Genomic DNA, 20,140 nt, shown 5'->3' on the forward strand with positions numbered 1-20,140 from the left:
GACTAAGGAGTGCGATATCGACATTCACAGCTGGGAAGCACTAGCTCTCGATCACTCCTCATGGTGGGAAGCACTAGCTCTCGATCACTCCTCATGGTGGGAAGCACTAGCTCTCGATCGCTCCTCATGGTGGGAAGCACTAGCTCTCGATCACTCCTCATGGTGGGAAGCACTAGCTCTCGATCACTCCTCATGGTGGGAAGCACTAGCTCTCGATCGCTCCTCATGGTGTGAAGCTGTGAGTCTCGGAGTCTAAAGATTTGAAGTAAGAAGAGTGGTCAGGGTGAAAGAGCGCCGAACCAACAAAAAGCTGAGAGAAGAAGTTGGTCCATCTGCAACTGACCAAATCTACCCATGCTACGTATGTGGCCGGCTTTTTAAATCGAGGATTGGACTTAACAGTCATCTTCGTGTCCATAGGAAATGAGAAATATGCTCATCTTCCATCACGAAGGAGGCTCTGTGTATAACAATTAAAAATGGTGTTCTCTTGACATTGTCACGTGTTTGTTTTGCACTAGGTAACGATGTGACTTTTTGATCAAAGATACAATAATTAGCCATATTTGTCACGTAAGTCATAATTAATATTCAAATGACTTCAAAAAATCTATTTCTCCGTTTTGATCACAAAATATTTTTTTTGGCTGAACAGAGAATACGCAGACTCCTTCGAGTCCATTGTAGTTGTAGTTGTAGTTGTCACTACCGATTCAGACTGCATATTAAGAAAAAAAGTAAAAGATGTGGCCCACATTTAACGAGGGTGCCATGTAGCCAGCAACACGACCAACAGCCTTAATTTTTATCTTAAGATCCCTAAATAAAACCACCCACTATTCACCAGGATTCGAACGCGGAACACTCCGGTTCTGAAGCCAAGCGTGTTATCACTCAGCCACCACGCCTCGAATGAAGGAATACACAATGTGTCTCGTAGACCTGTGTCTAGATTTCTATGTCAGTATCTAGAGGTCATTGCAAGAAATAGACAATGTGTCTCGTAGACCTGTGTCTAGATTTCTATGTCAATGTCTAGAGGTCATTGTAATGAATTGTATGTGAATAGTTATGTAACCTTGGAAACTGAAACTAAATCTACATCTGACAATGCATTTTTTATTGGCAACTGTGTCCATGCATTTAGTCAATGTCAATGATCCATACATTTGGTCAATGTCTGTGGTCTAGTTCATGTGTTGGTCTAGTCTTCGTATGTTGTCTATGTAGTTGGTCTACGTCTGTGGTCTGTGTCTGTTGTTTTGTTTTTGGTGTCCGTAGTCCATGGCTATGGTTTACTAAATGATGTTAAAGCTAGTGATTTTCTGATCGGTTTTATAAGCGTTCTTGTTTTATAAAGTTGACACAAATGTCTACGAGCTGGCACTTAAAAATAGAACTCTTGGTGTGCAGACATTCAGGGCCGCCTGTACGTCTTCCGCTGTCTTAAAGGGGAGGCAATAGGTAATAACAATCAGTTATACAATAAACTAGAGATTGTTATAGGAATAAAAGAGGGGAGTTGAAAAGTTACAGCTTGTGGTAAACATTTTGAAGTTTAGGCTAAATTTGCTAAAGTTTATGCTAAATTTTCGATACTTTATGCTTAAAGTGGTGTAGTTTAGGCTAAATGTGCAGTGATTTGAGATGTGTGGTCGTTTCTCCAAAATTATCACTACACAAAGGCAAAGATAATTGTGTGTGCATATAGGGCAATACACACAAAGGCAATGATAATTGTGTATGCATATAGGGCAATACATTGTTAAGACAAAGATATTGTTTAAAATGAGACGTTCTTTGGAAATAAAGAGACAGAGAATAATGCATTGAGACGTGATGAGAAGTTAGTACTACATTAGTCCTAAACATGGCAGGCTAATAAACAACTGACTTTGCGTTGACCCTTGCCCCATTTGAACAAATGATAATGTTTGAATACATTAACCAGGTACCTAGAGGACTGCGTCTCAAGGAAGTATCAGACTCAGACATTATTTCCAACTAAATCTACAGTCTCTCTAAATCATACATATATTAAACATAAATGAATAACAGCACCAGGGACCAAGTTTTTAAGAGAGAAAGTAGTGAATTAAAATGCTACGAAAATAAGAGCATGCGCCGACCGAGGCTCGAATTTTATTTTCGTAGCATTTTAATTCACTACTTTCTCTCTTAAAAACTTTGTCCCTGGTGCTGTTATTCATTTATGTTTAATATATGTATGTATCATTTGTTTCAGCACCTAGCTTCAACTCTTTATGTTCTCTCTAAATCAGTATTATATCAAGACGGTAGAGCTACATTTGAACAGAATACAATAACTCATGGACATTATAACAATCTCTAATACAGTATCTCTTATACAATACGTCTATTTCTAATAAGGTATGTGGTCTAACACTTCCATTATCACTATGTTTGGCCCCAGTTCCCTCCCCTCCCCTCTGAAGTGAAACAAAACGAGACCCTAACAAAGACCAGGTCTTCCTTCATCCAGCCCCCCCCCCTCCACCCATCTCACCTTCGTGAACAAAAGGTTTCCTCACTTTCTTCCGTCAAGGCCTGGCTAGACTAAGTCTACCTGCGGGCAACTGTCTTACCTTATTGTCTACCTGGCCGTGCTGCACCCCCCACCCCCCACTCTTGGCACAGCCCCCTTCACCCACCCTCCTCCCAGTAGTGGGATTGTTCTAATGCATTTCCCTTGGTGTTCTAAATATCATATTACAGTTCTGTTTGGCCAAGCCACAGTGTTCCTACATTCTCACCAGAGCCTTGTTTTGACGTGAACAACAAAATTGATTGTCAAAAGTGAAACTTGATTGTCACAAAGTTGATATGTTCTATTCCTCTTTCTATTTCTCAGGATAATACCTTGAATTCCTCACAGCTGGGACTATCCAAATACATGTAAGTGTTATGTTTGCTAGTTATGACATCGTTGTATGTATTTGATGGAACAACTACACAGTCTTGATCCATGCTTTTAGTTTTATATCGTAGATTTTTATTCGCAAAAAAAAAGATTATTTTGTATTTAGTGTGTGAAAGTTTGGAACGAAATCCAAACAAAAGCAAGAGGGAGGAGATACAAAACCAAACGGTCAAGATTTAGAAAACCCAGAGGACAGAGAAGAAAGGTCTCTTCTGACCTCTTGATAAAAAGTGGACAGTTTAATACATGCTCTAGGCATTATGGTAGTCTGAGTATGCCTTTTTAAAATCAATAACGCTCTCTTTTCCTCCCTTTCTCTCTCTCCTCACTATTTCTTTCCTTCTTTCTCTCTCTCTATGTCTCTCTTTTCTTCTCTGTCTCTCTCTCTTTCCTTCTTTCTCTCTCTGTCTCTCTTTCCTTCTTTCTCTCTCTCTGTCTCTCTTTGTCTTTCTTTCCTTCTCTGTCTCTCTCTCTGTCTCTCTTCTCTCTCTCTGTTTCCTTCTTTCTCTCTCTCTGTCTCTCTTTCCTTCTCTTTCCTTCTCTTTCCTTCTTTCTCTCTCTCTGTCTCTCTCTGTCTCTCTCTGTCTCTCTCTCTCTGTCTCTCTCTTTCTCTCTCTCTGTCTCTCTCTCTCTCTCTATTTTCTCTCTTTCCTTCTCTCTCTCTATTTTCTCTCTCTCTCTGTTTCCTTCGTTCTCTCTCTCTGTCTTTCTTTCCTTCTCTCTTTCCTTCTTTCTCTCTCTCTGTCTCTCTCTCTCTCTCTCTCTCTCTCTGTCTCTCTCTCTGTCTCTCTCTATGTCTCTCTCTCTCTCTCTGTCTCTCTCTGTCTCTCTCTCTGTCTCTCTCTCTCTGTTTTCTCTCTTTCCTTCTCTCTCTCTCTCTCTCTCTCTCTCTCTCTCTCTTTTCTCTCTTTACTTCTTTCTTTCTCTGTCTCTCTCTCTCTCTCTCTCTGTCTCTCTCTCTCTGTTTTCTCTCTTTCCTTCTCTCTCTCTCTCTCTCTCTCTTTTCTCTCTTTACTTTTTTCTTTCTCTGTCTCTCTCTCTCTTCTCTGTCTCTCTTTCCTTCTCTTTCTCTCTGTCTCTCTCTTTCTTTTATCTCTTCAGATTTAGTGTTAACTTGTTGGTTGTTTCTCCCTTCAAATTTGTGATAGCCAATTCAAACAAACTGTAGAACATTCACCTGGTTTGAACTTACACTGTGTGTGTGTCTGTGAGAGAGAGAGAGAGAGGTGCAAGCTTGCATCAACTATACGTGGATGTGTGAGTGCGCGTGCACTATACTCTACCAAAATGTGTAGGTAGATCTAATCCAACTCATTTTCCTTGCTAAGCTATTGGCTTTGAAGTTACTAGTTCTAGTGCACTAGAGTTGATGTACCTAAGTCAAAACAAATGATAAATAAATAGATGTAGATCTAATGTAGTTGCGAAAAGAGTCATTCAAATGTGTGTAGCGTCTACGCAGTTATGCAACCATAAATTGAACTTTGCCCATGAATTTAGACCTGCATGTTTACAGTCTAAATATGGTCCAAAAGATTTCCATTTTTTTTGTCCAACTTCTACGGCTACGAAATGTTTGTGAAAATAAGCCAACATCCAATAAAAACAACGATCTGATGTACATATTAATGTCCAAATGCAGAACGCAATCCAACTCATGCACTAACATTGTTCTTTGTCGACCTTCCCGTGCTGCACTACCACCTTCTCTCCATGCACTGCTGCCACCCCTCACCCCCAAAATCCTCCACCTTGTAGGATTGTTCTAATGCTTTTCACTTGCTGTTCTAAAGATCTCATTAAGTGAAACTTAGCAAGCGTCAAACATTTGAAAACAAAACCGTTATGCGTTGTACAAGTTCAGTCATGTTGAATAACTGCTAACTTAGGACTCATGGACAGGGCCGGATTTAAGTATCTGGATTCTCTGGAGGCCCCTACACTCTTTCGAAAGCTTTAATAAAGATCCACTAATGAATAAAATACTTATATCTCAAAGCATTTTTTATTATTTTAGTTTTTTTTTAAAAAGTGAATAAGTTTGAGTTTGTAAAGGGTAAGACCTTTGGTAGAAGCACTGTCGTAAATCCGGAGCTGTACTGAGCATGCTACAACTACATGCAGACACTTCTTAATCACGTGCATGCTACAACTACATGCAGACACTTCTTAATCACGTGCATGCTACAACTACATGCAGACACTTCTTAATCACGTGCATGCTACAACTACATGCAGACACTTCTTAATCACGTGCATGCTACAACTACATGCAGACACTTCTTAATCACGTGCATGCTACAACTACATGCAGACACTTCTTAATCACGTGCATGCTACAACTACATGCAGACACTTCTTAATCACGTGCATGCTACAACTACATGCAGACACTTCTTAATCACGTGACATTGTTGCCACACAATGTAAGAGTGTTAGCGACAGAAATGAGATCAAATGACTGCAATGTTTCTGACCCGTTCCAATGTTTCTGACCCGTTCCAATGTTTCCGACCCGTTCCAATGTTTCTGACCCGTTCCAATGTTTCTGACCCGTTCCAATGTTTCTGACCCGTTCCAATGTTTCTGACCCGTTTCAATGTTTCTGACCCGTTCCAATGTTTCTGACCCGTTGCAATGTTTCTGACCCGTTGCAATGTTTCTGACCCGTTGCAATGTTTCTGACCCGTTGCAATGTTTCTGACCCGTTGCAATGTTTCCGACCCGTTGCAATGTTTCTGACCCGTTTCAATGTTTCTGACCCGTTGCAATGTTTCCGACCCGTTGAAATTCCGATCTATTTTTTAGCTTTTGTTGATGCCCCATTCTTGTGGAGGTATCGGGAATGTAGCTCCGCCTGCCCCCCCCCCTTAAATTCGGCCCTGACTATGGACATTATTGACTACCATAGCAACTAATGATAACTCTACATATGTACTATTACACGTAAATACTGTCAGTTGGAACTTTGACCTTATAGTCCTAAATCATTGTCAAAAGTGTCCACTTTAATATCCTGTTGCTGCACTACCACTGTGCACTAGATTACAACTTAACACGTAGACTCTGAACAACTCTACAAATAAACAAGTTTCATAACAACAATATTTTACAACTTTCTTCCATTACCAAGCTGATGACTTTCTGCATGAATGATTCTTTCGCTCCTGGTTACGCCAATCTACTCTTTTCGTAGAAAATTCTTGTTAATATAGATCCAGACTTGGTATACACACAATGATATGTCTAACTCACACATACACACAATGATATGTCTAACTCACACATACACACAATGATATGTCTATCTCACACATACACACAATGATATGTCTAACTCACACATACACACAATGATATGTCTAACTCACACATACACACAATGATATGTCTAACTCACACATACACACAATGATATGTCTATTTCACATAATACATGGACCATTCTTATAAGGATAGAGGCAGTGAGTCAGTGCCTTGTATGATTGTTGGTAATAGATTCTCTGTGTGTTTGGTGACTCTTGTTACTAACTCATGTTGATGACCTACTTTACCAAAGCATTCTTACTATTGTTGTTGACGATGTTCTCCTCCCCTCCTCCCCAGCCCATACCAGTGGGGCGCTAAGAAGTATTGGAAACTCTTTCTATCACCACTCGCCTGCATCCAAGGATCCACGGGTTATGTGTGGCATGTTTCTAAACTGAAAAGAACAATGTAGGACCACAGTAGTCGTACCGTACATCCTGGGTGGTCGAGAGATGTTTCTATCTAGTTCGAGCCAAGCTTTTTCAAGTAACAAGACTCGGATACTAAACTTTGTTCACGAATGATAACTGAAGCATTTGTTTATCGAATAGTAGGCTGCGCTAGTTGCATAGTATCATTTTTAACATTAACATTAATGAACAATACCTTTTCAGAGCAAAGTTTGTATCGATTCACAGCAATTTTTGTCAACTAAAGATTTTAAGTAACTTCCCTTTTTTTATATTTACTGAGTAACTTGTTCAAATCTAAAGTGTTAGCATCAAAAGTTTAGTGAGATACAGGCTCATTAGAAGTTTAGTGAGATACAGCCTCATTAGAAGTTTAGTGAGATACAGCCTCATTAGAAGTTTAGTGAGATACAGCCTCATTAGAAATTTAGTGAGATACAGCCTCATTAGAAGTTTAGTGAGATACAGCCTCATTAGAAGTTTAGTGAGATACAGCCTCATTAGAAGTTTAGTGAGATACAGCCTCATTAGAAGTTTAGTGAGATACAGCCTCATTAGAAGTTTAGTGAGATACAGCCTCATTAGAAGTTTAGTGAGATACAGCCTCATTAGAAATTTAGTGAGATACAGCCTCATTAGAAGTTTAGTGAGATACAGCCTCATTAGAAGTTTAGTGAGATACAGCCTCATAAGAAGTTTAGTGAGATACAGCCTCATTAGAAGTTTAGTGAGATACAGCCTCATTAGAAGTTTAGTGAGATACAGCCTCATTAGAAGTTTAGTGAGATACAGCCTCATTAGAAGTTTAGTGAGATACAGCCTCATTAGAAGTTTTTATAGGAGATACAGCCTCCTTAGAAGTTTAGTGAGATACAGCCTCATTAGAAGTTTAGTGAGATACAGCCTCATTAGAAGTTTAGTGAGATACAGCCTCATTAGAAGTTTAGTGAGATACAGCCTCATTAGAAGTTTAGTGAGATACAGCCTCATTAGAAGTTTAATGAGATACAGCCTCATTAGAAGTTTAGTGAGATACAGCCTCATTAGAAGTTTAGTGAGATACAGCCTCATTAGAAGTTTAGTGAGATACAGCCTCCTTAGAAGTTTAGTGAGATACAGCCTCCTTAGAAGTTTAGTGAGATACAGCCTCATTAGAAGTTTAGTGAGATACAGCCTCATTAGAAGTTTAGTGAGATACAGCCTCATTAGAAGTTTAGTGAGATACAGCCTCATTAGAAGTTTAATGAGATACAGCCTCATTAGAAGTTTAGTGAGATACAGCCTCATTAGAAGTTTAGTGAGATACAGCCTCATTAGAAGTTTTTATAGGAGATACAGCCTCATTAGAAGTTTAGTGAGATACAGCCTCATTAGAAGTTTAGTGAGATACAGCCTCATTAGAAGTTTAGTGAGACACAGCCTCATTAGAAGTTTTTATAGGAGATACAGCCTCATTAGAAGTTTTTATAGGAGATACAGCCTCATTAGAAGTTTAGTGAGATACAGCCTCATTAGAAGTTTTTATAGGAGATACAGCCTCATTAGAAGTTTAGTGAGATACAGCCTCATTAGAAGTTTTTATAGGAGATACAGTCTCATTAGAAGTTTAGTGAGATACAGCCTCATTAGAAGTTTTTATAGGAGATACAGCCTCATTAGAAGTTTAGTGAGATACAGCCTCATTAGAAGTTTAGTGAGATACAGCCTCATTAGAAGTTTTTGTAGGAGATACAGCCTCATTAGAAGTTTTTATAGGAGATACAGCCTCATTAGAAGTTTAGTGAGATACAGCCTCATTAGAAGATTTTATAGGAGATACAGCCTCATTAGAAGTTTAGTGAGATACAGCCTCATTAGAAGTTTAGTGAGATACAGCCTCATTAGAAGTTTAGTGAGACACAGCCTCATTAGAAGTTTTTATAGGAGATACAGCCTCATTAGAAGTTTAGTGAGATACAGCCTCATTAGAAGTTTAGTGAGATACAGCCTCATTAGAAGTTTAGTGAGATACAGCCTCATTAGAAGTTTAGTGAGATACAGCCTCATTAGAAGTTTAGTGAGATACAGCCTCATTAGAAGTTTAGTGAGATACAGCCTCATTAGAAGTTTGATACAGCCTCATTAGAAGTTTAGTGAGATACAGCCTCATTGACAGTTTAGCGAGAGACGACCTCAATATAGTCAAGTACACATAAGATAATACTTGTACAATAACATATATTATTACTACCATTACCCACCGGTTACGCCCGTTAATTTGTTGTAAGGCTATATATTATTTTCTCATTACATCCTGCAAATGCTCACCTACTACTTTGGTTGTACCCTCCACACTTACTTCAACTGGTCCATATTTCAACATCCCCAGTTTGGCCAGAGTGTATTCTAGTATACCTTACGTTTAAGCAAGTGTTAAAAGGTATCTTAGGATCGAGGTTATACATTCTGTTTCAACTTTCATGTAGATCAAATTACTGATTTTTAAATTGTACAAAGACTGAGCTTTCTTGTGGAAATTACTTACGAAATCTAAACAAAAATATACTTTTGTAATTTTTTTATATGCCGTATAAACGTTAAAAGTTCGGGTGGAAATTGTGTACATGTACATGTAACGGTTAGGGTTTTCCACAGAAACTAGTCACTGGTTCAAGGTTCTGATTTTGTTCGTCCACTGCAAGTGAGAGATTTAGTGATAAGTCAGTACATCAGGGCCCTAGAGTTGATGTATTTATAGATTGTCTTCCAAGCTCCTACCCATGCCCAATCCTGTCTGGTCCAATCTCTTTTATGGTCATAAAGAAGGGGAGGGTATCTGCTGGACATAAAGAAGGGGAGGCTATCTGCTGGGCATAAAGAAAGGGAAAAGTATCTGCTGGACATAAAGAAGGGGAGGGTATCTGCTGGACATAAAGAAGGTGAAGGTATCTGCTGGACATAAAGAAGGGGAGGGTATCTGCTGGACATAAAGAAGGGGAGGGTATCTGCTGGGCATAAAGAAGGGGAGGCTATCTGCTGGGCATAAAGAAAGGGAAAAGTATCTGCTGGACAAAAAGAAGGGGAGGGTATCTGCTGGACATAAAGAAGGTGAAGGTATCTGCTGGACATAAAGAAGGGGAGGGTATCTGCTGGACATAAAGAAGGGAAGGGTATCTGCTGGACATAAAGAAGGGGAGGCTATCTGCTGGGCATAAAGAAAGGGAGGCTATATGCTGGACATAACTAAGGGGAAGGTATCTGCTGGACATAAAGAAGGGAAAAGTATCTGCTGGACATAAAGAAGGGGAGGGTATCTGCTGGACATAAAGAAGGGGAGGGTATCTGCTGGACATAAAGAAGGGGAGGGTATCTGCAGGATAACGTTTCCACGTTGTTTTGAGTCACTTCACAAGCAAGATATAACTTTGATATACTAATATAAAAATAACTACATACATTGTATTCGAACTCGATCATAGCTATGTGATTTACATTAGACACACACATTTAAAATGAAAATACTCTTATTAGTTATGAAATCCATCAATGCTTTCTGCAGAAATGATACAAACTATAGCAGAAAAGTTTTATTAGTTCACATTATAATACTACAAATATTCATTTCAAAATGTTATAACTTTGTCAAGGCAAGTCACTATCATAAGCCCAATAGATTGCATTAGAAACGGACACATCACTATAGACTGCTCATTGGCGTTGGACATTAGAGTTGCCAGTGACAAACCAATCGCTGAGAATTCTGAGAATGCGGACTGTAGAAATGTAACTATGTTAGCACGCGTAAGAAGTAGGTCAACATTAAAGACTATTTGGCTGACCTTGACATTGTCTACGGCTCGATTAGTATTCAATAGTTCCATTTATTTTTCTGTGCTTGAATATATGTCGATGCATGAAGTGACGCCACAGCATCTGTTTGTGAAAGTATTATACTTTTAACTTTAAACACGTGTGTATTCAACACAATATCGTTAGTCCAAGAGCCTTTATTGTGTATTGAAGTTCAACGAAATGACTATTCGTTATACAAGCCCTGAACACTGACCTGCAACGTCACAGCCTGTTTGCAGTTTAGACCAATAGTTCGTTGCCACGTCACAGATCAGTACAACATTACAACAAGCTATTGGTCTAAACTGCCTACAGGTTGTGACGTCACAGGTCAGTACAACATTACAACAAGCTATTGGTCTAAACCAGTGATGCTCAACCGAATTCGACCTGCGGGCCATTTTAACTTTCGACACGCGTGTCGCGGGCCACATCAATAAAAGGTAAAATAATGAAATCCAAATTCTCCAAAAACTATTTCAAAATATTGGATCTAGTATTAATTAATGGGATATTTAAAGTCATCATTTTTTACGCGTCTAAAAATGGGATCATTTCTCTACTTAAAATGTGAGCGACATTGTAGCTACCTTTACCACCAACTTATTTTCTTGTCTCTTTTTGGTTAATATTCCCATCGACCCTCCAATCTCTAGGCGTAGTTTGACCAATCTTTTATACGCGGCTCAAACCAAAAAGGCCTTCATATTTGTTTTATAATGCCGCTGTATATGTTCTTGTTTTTGAAACAGCCAGACTTTCTTTACAAAACAAATATGCTGGCTAATTATCATGTTCCACAAAAAAAGATCCATTCACTTTTCTCGGTAGATTCCCATTTCATAAACTCATAAACGCACAATCGTTAAAGGTCATGGTACCAATCCTTCAGAGAAAAAGTGGAGGCCCTAACAGTTTTGAAGGGGTGAGGATTTGATTTTCTACTTTTGTGCCGACGTTTCGGCGGGCCGGATGAAACTACGTCGCGGGCCGGTTCTGGCCCGCGGGCCGTACTTTGGGCATCACTGGTCTAAACTGCCTACAGGTTGTGACGTCACAGGTCAGTACAACATTACAACAAGCTATTGGTCTAAACTGCCTACAGGTTGTGACGTCACAGGTCAGTACAACATTACAACAAGCTATTGGTCTAAACTGCCTACAGGTTGTGACGTCACAGGTCAGTACAACATTACAACAAGCTATTGGTCTAAACTGCCTACAGGTTGTGACGTTGCAGTGTTCAGACCTTCTACAACGAATGGTCTCGCTCAATTCATTGCAAGTACATTTCTAGTAGTCAACAAAGTACTGCACTACAAACTTAGGAGTATTTCTAGTAGTCAACTAAGTACTGCACTACAAACTTAGGAGTATTTCTAGTAGTCAACAAAGTACTGCACTACAAATTTAGGAGTATTTCTAGTAGTCAACTAAGTACTGCACTACAAACTTAGGAGTATTTCTAGTAGTCAACTAAGTACTGCACTACAAACTTAGGAGTATTTCTAGTAGTCAACTAAGTACTGCACTACAAACTTAGGAGTATTTCTAGTAGTCAACTAAGTACTGCACTACAAACTTAGGAGTATTTCTAGTAGTCAACTAAGTACTGCACTACAAACTTAGGAGTATTTCTAGTAGTCAACTAAATACTGCACTACAAACTTAGGAGTATTTCTAGTAGTCAACAAAGTACTGCACTACAAACTTAGGAGTATTTCTAGTAGTCAACTAAGAGAGCTGGAGATGTCACGTGCTCTTAGGTCAGAGTGTTCTCTTGTGACAGAAGGCGGAAAGGTAAATTGTCTGCTTGGTTTCAATGAAAACACAATGAAATGTGTCTCTCCAGCAGAAGATAAGACATATATATACATATATATATATATATATATATATATATATATATATATATATATATATATATATATATCGCTTAGTGCTTTCTGCTACGTCTCCTGTTTGACGCTTAAATTCACTTGGATGGCCGACACTTCCATTTCATCACCATTTCTTGTCTAGAGTAAGCAATACTACATCACATTTGAGTGGAATGCACATACTAATGTTAACATTTTGTAAACACTGTTTAATGTCATGGAGTAATAAGCCCAGTGGAGTATTATTCTCACTCTCTGACCCAGTGGAGTATTATTCTCACTCTCTGACCTAGTGGAGAAATATTCTCACTCTCTGACCTAGTGGAGTAATATTCTCACTCTTTGACCTAGTGGAGTATTATTCTCACTCTCTGACCTAGTGGAGTATTATTCTCACTCTCTGACCTAGTGGAGTAATATTCTCACTCTCTGACCTAGTGGAGTATTATTCTCACTCTCTGACCTAGTGGAGTATTATTCTTACTCTCTTACCCAGTGGAGTAATATAGTCACTCTCTGACCTAGTGGAGTATTATTCTCACTCTCTGACCTAGTGGAGTATTATTCTCACTCTCTGACCTAGTGGAGTATTATTCTCACTCTCTGACCTAGTGGAGTAATATTCTCACTCTTTGACCTAGTGGAGTATTATTCTCACTCTCTGACCTAGTGGAGTAATATTCTCACTCTTTGATCTAGTGGAGTAATATTCTCACTCTCTGACCTAGTGGAGTATTATTCTCACTCTCTGACCTAGTGGAGTAATATTCTCACTCTTTGACCTAGTGGAGTATTATTCTCACTCTCTGACCTAGTGGAGTATTATTCTCACTCTCTGACCTAGTGGAGTAATATTCTCACTCTCTGACCTAGTGGAGTATTATTCTCACTCTCTGACCTAGTGGAGTATTATTCTTACTCTCTTACCCAGTGGAGTAATATTGTCACTCTCTGACCTAGTGGAGTATTATTCTCACTCTCTGACCTAGTGGAGTAATATTCTCACTCTCTGACCTAGTGGAGTATTATTCTCACTCTCTGACCTAGTGGAGTATTATTCTTACTCTCTTACCCAGTGGAGTAATATTGTCACTCTCTGACCTAGTGGAGTATTATTCTCACTCTCTGACCTAGTGGAGTATTATTCTCACTCTCTGACCCAGTGGAGTAATATTGTCACTCTCTGACCTAGTGGAGTAATATTGTCACTCTCTGACCTAGTGGAGTATTATTCTCACTCTCTGACCTAGTGGAGTTTTATTCTCACTCTCTGACCTAGTGGAGTATTATTCTCACTCTCTGACCTAGTGGAGTATTATTCTCACTCTCTGACCCAGTGGAGTAATATTCCCTCTATCTGGCCCATTGAAGTAATATTCCCTCTCTTTGGCTCATTGAAGTAACATTCCCTCTCTCTGGCCCATTGAAGTAATATTCCCTATCTTTGACCTAGTGAAGTAATATTCCCTCTCTCTGGCCCAGTGAAGTAATATTCCCTCTCTCTGGCCCAGTGAAGTAATAGTCCCTCTCTCTGGCTGAGTGAAGTAATATTCCCTCTCTCTGGCCCAGTGAAGTAATATCCCCTCTCTCTGGCCCAGTGAAGTAATATTCCCTCTCTCTGGCCCAGTGAAGTAATATTCCCTCTCTCTGGCCCAGTGAAGTAATATCCCCTCTCTGGCCCAGTGAAGTAATATTCCCTCTCTGACCCAGTGAAGTAATATTCCCTCTCTCTGGCCCAGTGAAGTAATATTCCCTCTATCTGACCCAGTGAAGTAATATCCCCTCTCTGGCCCAGTGAAGTAATATTCCCTCTCTCTGGCCCAGTGAAGTAATATTCCCTCTCTGGCCCAGTGAAGTAACATTCCCTCTCTCTCTAGTGATCGATAGGAATGCTGGGCACTACATTTATTGGATTTTGGGTAACAAAATGAAAACTTCCTAACTTCTGACTTGAAGGTTGACACATGAAGCCAGCTAGGTGCCCATGCTCCTGGCATTACCTATGTCAGCGTTCAGACACATATAAGTCTCAGGAAGAGTTACCTAGCTTAGTGCCTACATCTAAATGCAATTATGGAGTAGTTCATAGTTAGTGGCTAATCCACTAGGACATCTTGTTTAATGCCAGAGGGGATTAGCCATGGATTATATTGATTATATTTATGAGCATTTGGGCTCAAACTTCGTGTCCATTGTTTTACTTATACACGTTTCTTACGTTTCCAAAAAAGTTTTTCTTAAAATAATTGCAACACATTCATGCCAGAGAATAAACATTTTAAAACCTGTGGAATGACATAAAAGCTGTCGCCATAGTTGACTATCCTTTCTTAAAAGACATATTGTCTCTGGAAAGGTGTGTGTGTGGGGGGAATGTTTACGATTAGATCTCTCATTTTAATTTTATTTATTTATTGCTTATGATTGTTTTTATGTTAGTGGAGGAGGGGGGTGTTCTCTTTATAACAAGTTAAAATATAGCAAATATAACTTATATTAGAGTTTTATTTACATTAATTCTGTCATTTCTCAGCTTTTTTTTTCGGTGGTGGGTCTACCCCCCTTCACACGGTCCAACCTGGTAACGCATGCCCGACATAATATACAAATGGGGTAAAATAATAATAATACATCATAATTCTGAACAATCAACCACACCAATACATCATAAGTCTGAACAATCAACCACACCAATACATCATAAGTCTGAACAATCAACCACACCAATACATCATAAGTCTGAACAATCAACCACACCAATACATTATATGTCTAAATAATCTTATCTACTTATTTCCACATTTTGTATTTCAAGTACTTCATGAATTTTAAATTCGACGAACGATTCACTTCGTTCAGTCACTAGGTCACTATCCTTGACTAAACAACAAGCTGACAAAGTCTAGAATGTTTCAGATGAGACTGTGTGGCTTACAAATATTGAGTTGAATTACGCCTAACAGAGGTTACTATTTGCCGTATTTTCAATGTCAAACATCTTTAAATATAGCTCATAAAGTTGTAACAAGTTCTTCGGTTTTCTTCTTGTTTATGTCATTAGATTTACCTAATTACATGATTTAAAATGTCAAACATATAAATAAATCTATATCATGACTTGAAAGAGGTCTGTGATGCAAGAATCTCATTCTTACAAAGCTTATATTCACTCCATCTGTCCGTCTGTTTGTCTGTCTGTTTGTCTGTCTGTTTGTACACATTTGTACACGTTTTGTTTTTTCGCTTACCATTCTTCTATTGGCCACACACTAAGTCGAGGACACAAAATGAACAATTGGTTGAATTGGTAATAAATAAATTTTGTTTTGGAATAGAAAAAGGGCATTAAACCCTTTGTATTGAGAGATATGGCAGTGATTTTGCTGTTCCTACCTTAAGATATATTTTTCAAAAGTATTTTAAAACTCACTCTGTCTGGTAAAATTTTGTTCAAGTTATTTCTATCACAACCTAACAACAAGAATAAATTAAAAAAAAAAGGATTTAGTTAATAAACTATTGGTAATTAATTATTTTGTTTGGTATCGAACAAGGGAAAGAAATTGTACTTGACTGATGTGGTGGTATATGTTGAATTAGTTCCCTTTAAACTTTGTAAAAAGAAATAGGCGTCTTTGAATTATAAAACTAACAAATAGATAACAATAAAACTTTCTATTTTTATAAGCATCCTCCTGACCACTGGCGTATCCACGGAAAACGCGGTAGGGGCGATTGTTGCCCCCCCCCCTCTCACTCGTCGGACTCCGAAAAGGGGGGGGGGAGACAAATTTTAGTAAAGAAATCACACATATTGTATAAGAATTTATTACTAATGTTAATACTATATACTAAATATTTATATTTCAACCTATTTTAGATTATTTCGCCCCCCCCCCTCTAGTATGTTGCCCGATTTGGTGGGGTGAGGAGGGGATGATGGTATCAGCCCCCCCCCCCCCACCATAAACTTTCGAGTGAGAAGGGGGCGGTCCAATTTATTTGTAGATATCACAGTTTGTTAAAAGAATAAATTATATATTTATATGATTGAAATTTATTGTTATTGATATTTTAACTGATTTATTGTGTCGTTCCCCTGTTGACCGATGGGGGGGGGGGGGGGTGAGACGAATACATCTACTGCCCTTCCCACCTAAACAGTTTGAGTTGTGGGACGTTCCTACTTTTATGGAGAAATCATTGTTTGTGAACAAAATGAGTTGAATTACTATATCATGTTTATATTATATCACTCCCTTTCTGGTATCTTGGCCGATTCGGTGGGGTGGGGTGGGTGATGGCATCTACTGCATTTCCCAATCTAGCCCTCTTTGTTGGGGGGTTGGGGGTCGTTCGATCCTATTTTTATAGAGAAATCAATTTTGGGAACAAATAGGGTTTTTTTTTAAGGCTGGAGGAAGGAGATGAATTGAGACTGTATATACAACTTAGTGAAAGACTGTATACACAACTTAGTGAAAGACTGTATACACAACTTAGTGAAAGACTGTAAACACAATTTACTTTCTGCAATTGTTGTAAAAATCCGTTCCGTTACTTTAGATTACTTTAGAGACTTGTTAATAAATTGTTCAACTTTTTGAAAACTTCTGAACGAAATAAATCTACATCCTTACATTGCAATAAATCTACATCCTTACATTGCAATAAATCTACATCCTAACATTGCAATAAATCTACATCCTAACATTGCAATAAATCTACACCCTTACATTGCAATAAATCTACACCCTTACATTGCAATAAATCTACATCCTAACATTGCAATAAATCTACATCCTTACATTGCAATAATTCTACATCCTAACATTGCAATAAATCTACATCCTAACATTGCAATAAATCTACATCCTTACATTGCAATAAATCTACATCCTTACATTGCAATAAATATACATCCTTACATTGCAATAAATCTACATCCTTACATTGCAATAAATCTACATCCTAACATTGCAATAAATCTACATCCTAACATTGCAATAAATCTACATCCTTACATTGCAATAAATCTACATCCTAATATTGCAATAAATTTACATCCTTACATTGCAATAAATCTACATCCTAACATGGCAATAAATCTACATCCTTACATTGCAATAAATCTACATCCTTACATTGCAATAAATCTACATCCTAACATTGCAATAAATCTACATCCTAACATTGCAATAAATCTACATCATAACATTGCAATAAATCTACATCCTAACATCGCAATAAATCTACATCCTAACATCGCAATAAATCTACATCCTAACATTGCAATAAATCTACATCCTTACCTTGCAATAAATCTATATCCTTACATTGCAATAAATCTACATCCTAACATTGCAATAAATCTACATCCTAACATTGCAATAAATCTACATCCTAACATTGCAATAAATCTACATCCTAACATTGCAATAAATCTACACCCTTACATTGCAATAAATCTACACCCTTACATTGCAATAAATCTACATCCTTACATTGCAATAAATCTACATCCTTACATTGCAATAAATCTACATCCTAACATTGCAATAAATCTACATCCTTACATTGCAATAAATCTACATCCTAACATTGCAATAAATCTACATCCTAACATTGCAATAAATCTACATCCTAACATTGCAATAAATCTACATCCTAACATTGCAATAAATCTACATCCTTACATTGCAATAAATCTACATCCTTACATTGCAATAAATCTACATCCTTACATTGCAATAAATCTACATCCTTACATTGCAATAAATCTACGTCCTAACATTGCAATAAATCTACATCCTTACATTGCAATAAATCTACATCCTAACATTGCAATAAATCTACATCCTAACATTGCAATAAATCTACATCCTAACATTGCAATAAATCTACATCCTAACATTGCAATAAATCTACATCCTAACATTACAATAAATCTACATCCTAACATTGCAATAAATCTACATCCTGACATTGCAATAAATCTACATCCTTACATTGCAATAAATCTACATCCTAACATTGCAATAAATCTACATCCTAACATTGCAATAAATCTACATCCTAACTTTGCAATAAATCTACATCCTAACATTGCAATAAATCTACATCCTTACATTGCAATAAATCTACATCCTTACATTTCAATAAATATACATCCTTACATTGCAATAAATCTACATCCTAACATTGCAATAAATCTACATCCTAACATTGCAATAATTATACATCCTAACATTGCAATAAATCTACATCCTTACATTGCAATAAATCTAAATCCTAACATTGCAATAAATCTACACCCTTACATTACAATAAATCTACATCCTAACATTGCAATAAATCTACATCCTGACATTGCAATAAATCTACATCCTTACATTGCAATAAATCTACATCCTAACATTGCAATAAATCTACATCCTAACATTGCAATAAATCTACATCCTAACTTTGCAATAAATCTACATCCTAACATTGCAATAAATCTACATCCTTACATTGCAATAAATCTACATCCTTACATTTCAATAAATATACATCCTTACATTGCAATAAATCTACATCCTAACATTGCAATAAATCTACATCCTAACATTGCAATAATTATACATCCTAACATTGCAATAAATCTACATCCTTACATTGCAATAAATCTACATCCTAACATTGCAATAAATCTACACCCTTACATTGCAATAAATCTACATCCTAACATGGCAATAAATCTACATCCTAACATTGCAATAAATCTACATCCTTACATTGCAATAAATCTACATCCTAACATTGCAATAAATCTACATCCTAACATTGCAATAAATCTACATCCTAACATCGCAATAAATCTACATCCTAACATTGCAATAAATCTACATCCTAACATTGCAATAAATCTACATACTTACATTGCAATAAATCTACATCCTTACATTGCAATAAATCTAATCTACATCCTAACATTGCAATAAATCTACATCTTTACATTGCAATAAATCTACATCCTAACATTGCAATAAATCTACATCCTAACATTGCAATAAATCTACACCCTTACATTGCAATAAATCTACATCCTAACATTGCAATAAATCTACTTTCTAACATTGCAATAAATCTACATCCTTACATTGCAATAAATCTACATCCTTACATTGCAATAATTCTACATCCTAACATTGCAATAAATCTACATCCTAACATTGCAATAAATCTACATCCTAACATTGCAATAAATCTACATCCTAACATTGCAATAAATCTACATCCTAACATTGCAATAAATCTACATCCTAACATTGCAATAAATCTACATCCTAACATTGCAATAAATCTACATCCTAACATTGCAAGAAATCTACATCCTAACATTGCAATAAATCTACATCCTGACATTGCAATAAATCTACATCCTTACATTGCAATAAATCTACATCCTAACATTGCAATAAATCTACATCCTTACATTGCAATAAATCTACATCCTGACATGGCAATAAATCTACATGCTAACATTGCAATAAATCTACATCCTTACATTGCAATAAATCTACATCCTTACATTGCAATAAATCTACATCCTAACATTGCAATAAATCTACATCCTTACATTGCAATAAATCTACATTCTAATATACTTCCTAATATTGCCATAAATCTCCATTCTAATATACTTCCTAATATTGCCATAAATCTCCATTCTAATATACTTCCTAGTATTGCCATAAATCTCCATTCTAATATACTTCCTAGTATTG

The 20,140-nt window shown here is 37.2% G+C and overlaps 1 protein-coding gene across 4 annotated transcripts in view; it reads left to right on the forward strand.

Moving 5' to 3' along the window:
• LOC106054873 (poly(rC)-binding protein 3-like) overlaps positions 1-20,140 on the forward strand; it is a 370,092-nt gene that overhangs the window by 75,304 nt on the left and 274,648 nt on the right. For 2 of the 4 annotated variants that reach the window (XM_056003498.1, XM_056003496.1), the window contains exon 2: positions 2,873-2,916. The gene's annotated coding sequence lies outside the window, so the exon portion shown is untranslated. Of the gene's footprint in view, positions 1-2,724; positions 2,917-20,140 lie in introns of those variants that run through there. The other 2 variants (XM_056003494.1, XM_056003506.1) reach the window with 1 other exon arrangement.

This window comes from Biomphalaria glabrata, chromosome 11 (genome assembly GCF_947242115.1).
Source record: "Biomphalaria glabrata chromosome 11, xgBioGlab47.1, whole genome shotgun sequence".
Lineage (NCBI taxonomy): Eukaryota > Metazoa > Mollusca > Gastropoda > Planorbidae > Biomphalaria > Biomphalaria glabrata.